The sequence below is a fragment of the Mesoplodon bidens genome (assembly GCF_964165515.1).
Source record: "Mesoplodon bidens genome assembly, chromosome: 1".
NCBI lineage: Eukaryota > Metazoa > Chordata > Mammalia > Artiodactyla > Ziphiidae > Mesoplodon > Mesoplodon bidens.
This window is the reverse complement of record NC_138176.1, coordinates 135,617,283-135,630,102: the sequence shown is the minus strand read 5'-3', so window position 1 is coordinate 135,630,102 and position 12,820 is coordinate 135,617,283.

The following is a 12,820-nucleotide window of genomic DNA, read 5'->3' as shown; positions in this document are numbered from 1 at the left end:
TTTGTTTTTTCACTTTAAATTTACGAAAGTAATACATGCACACTTAAAACACTATTCCTAAAAGATTCATGATGAAATCAAAATCCCACAGCCTTGTGTTCCTTCCTTTCCTCAGTCACGAGCTGTTCTATGTATCTGACTCCTGAGGTAAATTTAAGTCAGCATCACATTTCTTATTTGATACATTTACAGTGGATTCTCTTCACATAGGTCAGAATATATAGCATGTTATACTGCATTTTCCTCAAGGGGATGAACATGCTGAAACCTTGTAATGGATGAAAGTGGCTACAGATTCTTTGCAGCCCTTCCAATCAGCTTGAGTCTGTACTGTCACTGCAACTTGCTTTGACCAGTAGAATGCAGCAGAGTGACATTGCGTGATCTCTGAGATTCAGAGGCCTTGCAGCTTCTACTCTCATGCTTTTTCTGAACACGATGACCTTGTGAACAAGCCTGAACTGGCCTACTTTAGGACGATATTCTAGGTAGACAGAGGGACCCATGGAAGAAGGCCCAGGTTTCCAAGTTATTACAGCCATCCCAGCTGAAGCTCCTGACATGGAGTGAGATCTGCAAATGCATATCCCCACAGAGTGGGAGAACCATTGAGCTGAGCCCAGATTAAACTGCCAAACTAAAGAGCAAATAGAAGCTTGTTTTAAGTCACTAAGTTTTGGGGTGGTTAGTTATTCAGCAACAGATGTGGATAGAAACCTAATATGCCTTCAGTCTAGTTAAAAAAGAAGCATTTCCAATTGACAAATGAGCAACTGTACCTAGAACTGATTGAAGCCAGGCTGAATGGGGGAGTTAGTGGGTAAGTGGGACTGTTAAGCATTGTTTTCTCTCATTGAATAGTCTCATCCAAGTTCCCATGCTGTAAATATTCAGTACATTTCTTGGAATTAACTTTACATAATAGCTTTTTCATCCAGTGAAAAAGACATTTTCCTTAGCAAGTGTTTCAGTAAAATATATCTTCTATCTAGTATTTAAGGGAAAGAGGTCACCATTTCTCTAATTTTTCTTCCAGTTGAATATTTAACCATAAAGTTTAAAGTGAACAGTGGAAAATGAGAAATCTCTTTAGGCTAGATGTTAAATGTTGAGAAAACTGGAGATAATAGAAAGCTTTTAGTTGGGCAACTAAGATCCCCTTTTAGTGAAAATCAGTTAAGATGTGAAAAGGAACAGGAAACAGGATGAATGCTCAAGCAGAAAGGCAAGGCCATTTAAACAAGTTCAGAACCCAATTAATTTGGTTTTTGAAGCTATTTGATTTGCGAATAAATAGGGACTACTATATCTATGTCACTAATAGGATCAGGACTTTATTTATTTATATATATTTTTTAACATTACATTAGTTTACTTAAAATACAACTACAGAAAAATTTAAAATCATCTCCGTTTCTTTGATAAGAAACTTAATGAACTTCCTTTTTTCTCCTTTACCATCAATGGTTTTTTTTGGGGGGGCAGGTTCTTATTAGTCATCAATTTTATACACATCAGTGTATACATGTCAATCCCAATCGCCCAATTCAGCACACCACCATCCCCCCCCCCCCACGGCTTTCCCCCTTTGGTGTCTATACATTTGTTCTCTACATCTGGGTCTCAACTTCTGCCCTGCAAACCGGTTCATCTGTACCATTCTTCTAGGTTCCACATACATGCGTTAATATACGATATTTGTTTTTCTCTTTCTGACTTTCTTCACTCTGTATGACAGTCTCTAGATCCATCCACATCTCAACAAATGACTCAATTTCATTCCTTTTTATGGCTGAGTAATATTCCATTGTATATATGTACCATATCTTCTTTATCCATTCATCTGTTGATGGGCATTTAGGTTACTTCCATGTCCTGGCTATTGTAAATAGTGCTACAATGAACATTGGGGTGCATGTGTCTTTTTGAATTATGGTTTTCTCTGGGTATATGCCCAGTAGTGGGATTGCTGGGTCATATGGTAATTCTATTTTTAGTTTTTTAAGGAACCTCCATATTGTTCTCCATAGTGGCTGTATAAATTTACATACCCACCAACAGTGCAAGAGGGTTCCCTTTTCTCCACACCCTCTCCAGGATTTGTTGTTTGTAGATTTTCTGATGATGCCGATTCTAACTGATGTGAGGTGATACCTCATTGTAGTTTTGATTTGCATTTCTCTAATAATTAGTGATGTTGAGCAGCTTTTCATGTGCTTTGTGGCCATCTGTATGTCTTCTTTGGAGAAATGTCTATTTAGGTCTTCTGCCCATTTTTGGATTGGGTTGTTTGTTTCGTTAATATTGAGCTACCTGGGCTGTTTATATATTTTGGAGATTACTCCTTTGTCCGTTGATTCGTTTGCAAATATTTTCTCCCATTCTGAGGGTTGTCTTTTTGTCTTCTTTATGGTTTCCTTTGCTATGCAAAAGCTTTTAAGTTTCATTAGGTCCCATTTGTTTATTTTTGTTTTTATTTCCATTACTCCAGGAGGTGGATCAAAAAAAGATCCTTTTGTGATTTATGTCAAAGAGTGTTCTTCCTATGTTTTCCTCTAAGAGTTTTATAGTGTCTGGTCTTACATTTAGGTCTCAAATTGATTTTGAGTTTATTTTTGTGTATGGTGTTAACGAGGGTTCTAATTTCATTCTTTTACATGTTGCTGTCCAGTTTTCCCAGCACCACTTATTGAAGAGACTGTCTTTTCTCCATTGTATATCCTTGCCTCCTTTGTCATAGATTAGTTGACCATAGGTGCGTGGGTTTATCTCTGGGCTTTCTATCTTGTTCCATTGATGTATATTTCTGTTTTTGTTCCAGTACCATATTGTCTTGATTACTGTAGCTTTGTAGTATAGTCTCAAGACAGGGAGTCTGATTCCTCCAGCTCCATTTTTTTCCCTCAAGACTGCTTTGGCTATTTAGGGTCTTTTTTGTCTCCATACAAATTTTACAATTTTTTGTTCTCGTTCTGTAAACAATGCCATTGGTAATTTGATAGGGATTGCATTGAATCTGTAGATTGCTTTGCGTAGTATAGTCATTTTCACAATATTGATTCTTCCAAGCCAAGAACATGTTATATCTCTCCATCTGTTGGTATCATCTTTAATTTCTTTCATCAGCGTCTTATAGTTTTCTGCATACAGGTCTTTTGTCTCCCTAGGTAGGTTTATTCCTAGGTATTTTATTCTTTTTGTTGCAGTGGTAAATGGGAGCATTTCCTTAATTTCTCTTTCTGATCTTTCATTGTTATTGTTTAGTAATGCCAGAGATTTCTGTGCATTAATTTTATATCCTACAACTTTACCAAATTCATTGATTAGCTCTAGTAGTTTTCTGGTGGCATCTTTTTTTTTTATTTTTTTATTTTTTAGTTTCTGCTTTATAACAAAGTCAATCAATCACACATATACATCTGTTCCCACATCCCTTCCCTCTTGCGTCTCCCTCCCTCCCACCCTCCCTATCCCACCCCTCCAGGCGGTCACAAAGCACCGAGCTGATCTCCCTGTGCTATGCAGCTGCTTCCCACTATCTATCTACCTTACGTTTGGTACTGTATATATGTCCATGCCTCTCTCTCGCTTTGTCACAGCTTACCCTTCCCCCTCCCCATATCCTCAAATCCATTCTCAAGTAGGTCTGTGTCTTTATTCCTGTTTTACCCCTAGGTTCTTCATGACATTTTTTTTCTTAAATTCCATATATATGTGTTAGCATACGGTATTTGTATTTCGCTTTCTGACTTACTTCACTCTGTATGACAGACTCTAGGTCCATCCACCTCATTACAAATAGCTCAGTTTTGTTTCTTTTTATGGCTGAGGAATATTCCACTGTATATATGTGCCACATCGTCTTTATCCATTCATCCGATGATGGACACTTAGGTTGTTTCCATCTCCGGGCTATTGTGAATAGAGCTGCAATGAACATTTTGGTACATGTCTCTTTTTGAATTATGGTTTTCTCAGGGTATATGCCCAGTAGTGGGATTGCTGGGTCATATGGTAGTTCTATTTGTAGTTGTTTAAGGAACCTCCATACTGTTCTCCATAGTGGCTGTACCAATTCACATTCCCACCGGCAGTGCAAGAGTGTTCCCTTTTCTCCACACCCTCTCCAGCATTTATTGTTTCTAGATTTTTTGATGATGGCCATTCTGACTGGTGTGAGATGATATCTCATTGTAGTTTTGATTTGCATTTCTCTAATGATTAATGATGTTGAGCATTCTTTCATGTGTTTGTTGGCAGTCTGTATATCTTCTTTGGAGAAATGCCTATTTAAGTCTTCTGCCCATTTTTGGATTGGGTTGTTTGTTTTTTTGCTATTGAGCTGCATGAGCTGCTTATAAATTTTGGAGATTAATCCTTTGTCAGTTGCTTCATTTGCAAATATTTTCTCCCATTCTGAGGGTTGTCTTTTGGTCTTGTTTATGGTTTCCTTTGCTGTGCAAAAGCTTGGAAGTTTCATTAGGTCCCATTTGTTTATCTTTGCTTTTATTTCCATTTCTCTAGGAGGTGGGTCCAAAAGGATCTTGCTGTGATTTATGTCATAGAGTGTTCTGCCTATGTTTTCCTCTAAGAGTTTGATAGTTTCTGGCCTTACATTTAGGTCTTTAATCCATTTTGAGCTTATTTTTGTGTATGGTGTTTGGGAATGATCTAATCTCATACTTTTACATGTCCCTGTCCAGTTTTCCCAGCACCACTTATTGAAGAGGCTGTCCTTTCTCCACTGTACATTCCTGCCTCCTCTATCAAAGTTGACCATACGTGTGTGGGTTTAACTCTGGGCTTTCTATCCTGTTCCATTGATCTATCTTTCTGTTTTTGTGCCAGTACCACACTGTCTGGATTTCTGTAGCTTTGTAGTATAGTCTGAAGTCAGGGAGCCTAATTCCTCCAGTTCCATTTTTCGTTCTCAAGATTGCTTTGGCTATTCGGGGTCTTTTGTTTTTCCAAACAAATTTTGAAAAATTTTTTTCTAGTTCTGTGAAAACTGCCAGTGGTAGTTTGATAGGGATTGCATTGAATCTGTAGATTGCTTTGGGTAGTAGAGTCATTTTCACAATATTGATTCTTCCAATCCAGGAACATGGTATATATCTCCATCTATTTGTATCATCTTTAATTTCTTTCATTAGTGTCTTATAATTTTCTGCATACAGGTCTTTTGTCTCCTTAGGTAGGTTTATTCCTAGATATTTTATTCTTTTTGTTGCAATGGTAAATGGGAGTGTTTTCTTGATTTCACTTTCGGATTTTTCATCATTAGTGTACAGGAATGCCAGAGATTTCTGTGCATTAATTTTGTATCCTGCTACTTTACCAAATTCACTGATTAGCTCTAGTAGTTTTCTGGTAGCATCTTTAGGATTCTCTATGTATAGTATCATGTCATCTGCAAACAGTGACAGCTTTACTTCTTTTCCAATTTGGATTCCTTTTATTTCCTTTTCTTCTCTGATTGCTGTGGCTAAAACTTCCAAAAGTATGTTGAATAAGAGTGGTGAGAGTGGGCAGCCTTGCCTTGTTCCTGATCTTAGTGGAAATGCTTTCAGGTTTTCACCATTGAGGACGATGCTGGCTGTGGGTTTGTCATATATGGCCTTTATTATGTTGAGGAAAGTTCCCTCTATGCCTACTTCCTGCAGGGTTTTATCATAAATCGGTGTTGAATTTTGTCGAAAGCTTTCTCTGCATCTATTGAGATGATCATATGGTTTTTCTTCTTCAATTTGTTAATATGGTGTATCACATTGATTGATTTGCATATATTAAAGAATCCGTGCAACACTGGGATAAATCCCATTTGATCATGGTGTATGATCCTTTTAATGTGTTGTTGGATTCTGTTTGCTAGTATTTTGTTGAGGATTTTTGCATCTATATTCATCAGTCATATTGGTCTGTCATTTTCTTTTTTTGTTGTATCTTTGTCTGGTTTTGGTATCAGGGTGATGGTGGCCTCATAGAATGAGTTTGGGAGTGTTCCGTCCTCTGCAAGTTTTTGCAAGAGTTTGAGAAGGCTGGGTGTTAGCTCTTCTCTAAATGTTTGATAGAATTCATGTGTGAAGCCATCTGGTCCTGTACTTTTGTTTTTTGGAAGATTTTTTATCACAGTTTCAATTTCATTACTTGTGATTGGTCTGTTCATATTTTCTATTTCTTCCTGGTTCAGTCTTGGAAGGCTATACCTTTCTAAGAATTTGTCCATTTCTTCCAGTTTGTCCATTTTATTGGCATAGAGTTGCTTGTAGCAGTCTCTTAGGATGCTTTGTATTTCTGCAGTGTCTGTTGTAATTTCTCCTTTTTCATTTTAATTTTATTGATTTGAGTCCTCTCCCTATTTTTCTTGATGAGTCTGGCTAATGGTTTATCAATTTTGTTTATCTTCTCAAAGAACCAGCTTTTTAGTTGTATTGATCTTTGCTATTGTTTTCTTTGTTTCTATTTCATTTATTTCTGCTCTGATCTTTATGATTTCTTTCCTTCTGCTAACTTTGGGTTTTGTTTGTTCTTCTTTCCCTAGTTCCTGTAATTGTAAGTTTAGATTGTTTATTTGAGATTTTTCTTGTTTCTTGAGGTAGGCTTGTAGAGCTATAAACTTCCCTCTTAGAACTGCTTTTGCTGCATCCCGTAGTTTTGGATCATCGTGTTTTCATTGTCATTTGTGTCTAGGTATTTTTTGATTTCCTCTTTGATTTCTTCAGTGATCTCTTGGTTATTTAGTGCCATATTGTTTAGCCTCCATGTGTTTATGTTTTTAATGTTTTTTCCCTGTAATTGATTTCTAATCTCATAGCGTTGTTGTCAGAAAGGATGCTTGATATGATTTCAATTTTCTTAAATTTAGTGAGGCTTGATTTGTGACCCAAGATGTGATCTATCCTGGAGAATGTTCCATGTGCACTTGAGAAGACAGTGTAGTCTGCTGTTTTTGGATGGAATGTCCTATAAATATCAATTAAATCTATCTAGTCTATTGTGTCTATTTAAAGCTTGTGTTTCCATTTTAATTTTCTGTTTGAATGATCTGTCCATTGATGTAAGTGAGGTGTTAAAATTCCCCACTATTACTGTGTTAATGTCGATTTCCTCTTTTATAGCTGTTAGCAGTTGCCTTATGTATTGAGGTGCTCCTATGTTGGGTGCATATATATTTATATTTGTTATATCTTCTTCTTGGATTGATCCCTTGATCATTATGTAGTGTCCTTCCTTGTCTCTTGTAACATTCTTTATTTTAAAGTCGATTTTATCTGATATGAGTATTGCTACTCTAGCTTTCTTTTTTTTTAAATTTTTTTTCTTTATTTATTTATGGCTGCGTTGGCTCTTTGTTTCTGTGTGAGGGCTTTCTCTAGTTGCGTCAAGTGGGGACCACTCCTCATCGCGGTGCGTGGGCCTCTCACTATTGCGGCCTCTCTTGTTGCGGAGCACAGGCTCCAGACGCGCAGGCTCAGTAATTGTGGCTCACAGGACTAGTTGCTCTGCGGCATGTGGGCTCTTCCCAGACCAGGGCTCGAACCCGTGTCCCCTGCATTAGCAGGCAGATTCTCAACCACTGCGCCACCAGGGAAGCCCTCCAGCTTTCTTTTGATTTCCATTTGCATGGAATATCCTTTTCCATCTCCTCACTTTCAGTCTGTATGTGTCCCTAGGTCTGAAGTGGGTCTCTTGTAGACAGCATATAGATGGGTCTTGCTTTTGTATCCATTCAGCAAGCCTGTGTCTTTTGGTTGGAGCACTTAATCCATTCACTTTTAAGGTAATTATCGATATGTTTGTTCCTGTTATCATTTTCCTAATTGTTTTCGGTTTATTTTTGTAGGTCCTTTTCTTCTCTTGTGTTTCCCACTTAGAGAAGTTCCTTTAGCCTTTGTCATAGAGCTGGTTTGGTGGTGTTGAATTCTCTTAGCATTTGCTTTCTGTAAAGCTTTTGATTTCTCCATCGAATCTGAATGAGATCCTTGCCGGGTAGAGTAATCTTGGTTGTAGGTTCTTCCCTTTCATCATTTTAAGTATATCATGCCACTTCCTTCTGGCTTGTAGAGTTTCTGCTGAGAAATCAGCTGTTAACCTTATGGGAGTTCCCTTGTATGTTATTTGTTGTTTTTCCCTTGCTGCTTTCAGTAATTTTTCTTTGTCTTTAATTTTTGCCAATTTGAATACTGTGTGTCTCAGCATGTTTCTCCTTGGGTTTATCCTGTATGGGACTCACTGTGCTTCCTGGACTTGGGTGGTTATTTCCTTTCCCACGTTTGGGAAGTTTTTGGCTGTTATCTCTTCAAATATTTTCTCTGGTCCTTTCTCTCTCTCTTCTCCTTCTGGGACCCCTGTAATGCGAATGTTGTTGCGTTTAATGTTGTCCCAGCGGTCTCTTTGGCCGTCTTCATTTCTTTTCATTCTTTTTTCTTTATTCTGTTCTGCAGTAGTGAATTCCACCATTCTGTGTTCCAGGTCACTTATCTGTTCTTCTGCCTCAGTTATTCTGCTATTGATTCCTTCTAGTGTATTTTTCATTTCAGTTATTGTATTGTTCATCTCTGTTTGTTTGTTTTTTAATTCTTCTAGGTGTTTGTTAAACATTTCTTGCATCTTGTTGATCTTTGCCTCCATTCTTTTTCCGAGGTCCTGGATCATCTTCACTACCATTATTCTGAATTCTTTTTCTGGAAGGTTGCCTATCTCCACTTCATTTAGTTTTTGTGCGGTTTTATCTTGTTCCTTCATCTGGTACGTAGCCCTCTGCCTTTTCATCTTGTGTATCTTTCTGTGAATGTGGTTTTTGTTCCACAGGCTGCAGGATTGTAGTTCTTCTTGCTTCTGCTGTCTGCTCTTTGGTGGATGAGGCTATCTAAGAGCATTGTGTAAGTTTCCTGATGGGAGGGACTGGTGGTGGGTAGAGCTCCATCGATGGTTTTGTTCTCAGATCAAGTACACACCTTCATGAGAAGTAGTACATTCTGCGTAGAACATATTTTCCAGCACAGCTCTAGGCACAAATGTAGAAGTCAAGCTGCTGCCTGCTGACCTCTGTTCTGGCTCTGTAACTGCAGATGACTCCAGTTTTTAAAGCATCAGGATCAGGACTTTATATCAGTTTTTTTTTTTTTAGGGTACTTTACTGGTATATTTCTTTGGATGTTTGCATTCCAAATTTCCTGTGTCTGTAATTTCCTATTTTCTTAATCAGAATTGTGGGTCAGGATCTCCACTCATGCTGTGATCTGTCCGTGGTACTTGACAATGCTCACTAGCAATGTGAAAAGATTCCCAGCCAGCCATGAAAGCACTTTCAATTTAAAACTACCTGAGATGGTAAGACAGCATGGAAATCACAGTGAGACACTTTAGGTTTTGGCAGCATTGCTGAAGTCAGACAGCAGGGGTGCGGCACATCACACACCCTAGCTCTGAGGACTGTTCTCAGGCTGGAGTTGTATATGGGAGGGTTCAAAGGAAGATAGAAAGAGAACTAAGTGGCAGTAACACAGGGTTTCCAAGGAAATTGTGTCATAACCTTTGAGGTCTTCAAAGTGGGTTGCTTTTCTTTTCTAAGATAACACGTTTTCCTCTTAAGGTTGAACAGTTCTCGCCTTCTCGCCTTTAGCCTTGTAATGGGTTCTAGTATATAGAGGAAGTAGTGTGTGGTGGTTAAAACCTGGGTGCTGGTGGAACTGTTTTGTATACTGATAATGGTGGTTGTTAATTAACTTGTACATATATTAAACTGCATAGAACTGTACATCGAAAGAGAAAAAAACATCAGTTTTAGTGTATAATTAAACAAACCCACAGGGTGCTGTGGCTAGACTGCTTGGGTTTGTTTGAATCAGATATCCATCACTCCTTCATTGTGTGACCCTGGGCTGGTTACGTGTTCCCTAGCTTCCTCATCTCTAAATGCAGGTAATAACAATACCACCTGCATGGGATTGTTGTAAGGATTCAGTTAATCATGTAAAGTGCCTAAAAGTGCCAGGCTCATTGTGCTTGCTTAAATAAGAGTTAACTATTATTACTATTATAAGAATATAAAGGAATAAAAAGAAGCTATATGGGCTATCATGATCATAGCAGCTGCGAAGTCTCACATACAACTGTCCTGAGGTATTGTCTTTAGGCAGTACAGGAAGAAACCCTAGAAAAGTGCCAAGTTACTAAGCAAAGTTAAGTCTGCTCTATTGCTATTTTTCAGGGAAGGCAAAAACCAACTCCCAAAACAAAAAAGTCCCCTCTTCCTCCTAATTCATTCATTCATGCATTGAATGCTGGCTATTTTCTAGGGACTTACTGAAAAATTAGAAAGTATCTTGGCAGTCTCTCATGTCCAGAATCGCCTGATGATGTGTTCTCTAGCATGTGTGTCTTTGTGTGTGTGTCTGTGTGTGTGGCCTCAGTTTTCTCAGATTTACCACAGTTACTGGCCAGAGGTACTGACTGTCTGTGATTAAGCATCATACCTGTTGCACCTACCAATGAGAATATTATGACCAAATTCTTCCACTAGGTTGATTAGCCAGAAGGTAAATTCTGAGAATTGTTTGAGAAGCAAAAGGAAGCTTCTGCAAAACAGTGTTTTAAGGATGGTCTAGGCTTAATAATCAGATCATGAAACTCCTGTATTAAATGAGAGAATATTGATGGTCTTTGACATGAAGGGGAAAAGTGATGTAGGAACATCATTCCTACATGATGTTAAAATATTAATCTTTAGCCATTCCCACCCACTACAGGGCATCAGTGGGGCAGACAACATGACAGAGACATTAAGAGCAGGCAGAGGTGCTATCTATTGGATTCACATGAGTCTGAAGTTTTGTTTTTATTGTTTAAGCTCTACTCTTTGACGGTTGACAGAAAACAATCCCCCGGGGAGGAGGAGAGCAGCCAAGAGAAAATGGAACATTCTGAGAAAGAATGGAAATGATTCTATTGCTCCACAAGACAGAGCCAAGTGGGAGGGAAGCCAGGGTAAATGATCAGAGGCCATCTACAAAACAGCTCGCCTCAGCTTCAGTGCTGGGTGCCTACTCAGTGAATAACAGCTCTGCCATGTCTGGCACAGCTGGAGCTCCAAGTTAGTCATCTGCAGGAAACTAGCCTTGATTTCCATGTTGCAAAAAGTGTCTGAGTGATCAAGAAACACAAGCACACAGGATTGCATCTGTGCTCCACTTTTCCTTGGTTGTCATGGGAATTGTTGCAAGTAACATAAACAAATTTAGACTCTGCGGAACTACACAGTAAAGACCTAATGATTAGTAGGGCTTGCTGTTTATGTTGATTAAAAATGCAAAATGTTTATACTTCACTTTGTCTCAGTAACTTTGAAGAAAATGCTCCTGTTTTAAAGAGGGGAAGAAAGATATGATGGAACTTTAAAAAATAAAAATGCATATTTAATATCACATAGAAGTAAAAAAACTGTTTGATGGCACATATTTTCTTTATTTCAAGGTGTCATGAATACAAAAGGGGTGACATGCTGAACACAACAAGGCTGCAGAACCAGCTGGTATAAAGTTACTAAATCATTTTCTAGCGCCTCAAAACAACCTCTGTTCTGTGGACATGAGGGGGCTGTACTGACACCTTGCCATTGATTTCTACTCTTTACTAATTCCTGCATGCTGCCACAGTGTAAATGATTAATGATGGGAGGGCACTCTTCACACTAAGATCAATGGATTAAGAAGTATCAGTAAGCTGACGTACGCTCAGACACCAACACAGTAAGAGAACTTTCTTAAACCAAAATCCATTGTGGGTCAATTGGATAGAACAGCAGTGATCCTGGGCTGCATTAGGTTGGCAGAATGTGGTGTAAATTAATAGCAGATCCTAGCCACCAGTTCTTAACTGTCTAGGCACAGTTGTCTGAGGTCTGAGGGCCTTTTCTGTCTGAGGTATTGTAACCACCGTTTCCTGGCTTTCCTGCCTGTTTTTGCTGAGAATCATAAAATGTTAGGACTGAAATATCTGCTGTCATTCCCCCATTTTACAAATGGGAAAATGATGATCCAAAGAGACTAATTACAACCAGGGAAACTGAAACTTACTTAGTAAATTGCACTGTTTGAAATTGCTAGCAAAGTACCTTGGAACATTTTTAGATATGCCTCAGTCAAAACATAACCCTTGAATTTTACAGGTAAGAAAAACCTGAGAATATAAGTTGTGAACATTTAAAAATGGAATCTACTGGTTGAGAGGTCCAAAAGCCTAGAGAGAAGATAAGGAGGGAGAAATATTCCGCTTTCTAAAATACATTATAAGTTTTCACGGTAAATACAGCATCAGTTTTTGGATTCTGTATTTTTCCACAGATGCTAAGTTTACCATATTTTCTTCATTTTATCTAAAGATTCAGGCCTAGCTCCAAACTATAAACAGTAGATAGAAATATAATGGTCACAATTTTAACTTGTAAAATTAACTATTTCACTCTCTCCAAAATAAACTAGAAATCGACTACCAATCATTTTCTGAACTTGGGGAAGCTACCGCCCTCTAGAGGGTGGGTCTGGAAACGTCAGGGGTACTTCTCAACTATTACGATGAGGGATGGGGCTGGGAAGTTGCTCCTGGCCTTTCATATCTGGGGATGAAGGATGCACATAAAGAATTACCTTCACCAAGCTGTCAGTAGTATTCACTTTGAAACCCAATGAAAGTGAGATCTATAAAGTTTTGACAAGTTGCATTTTAAAACACTGACCGTTTATCCTACAATGACTTACTTAGTGAGAAGGGAGCTAGACGTTGACAGAGAACATGGGACTATTAAGAAGTTCATGCTAGG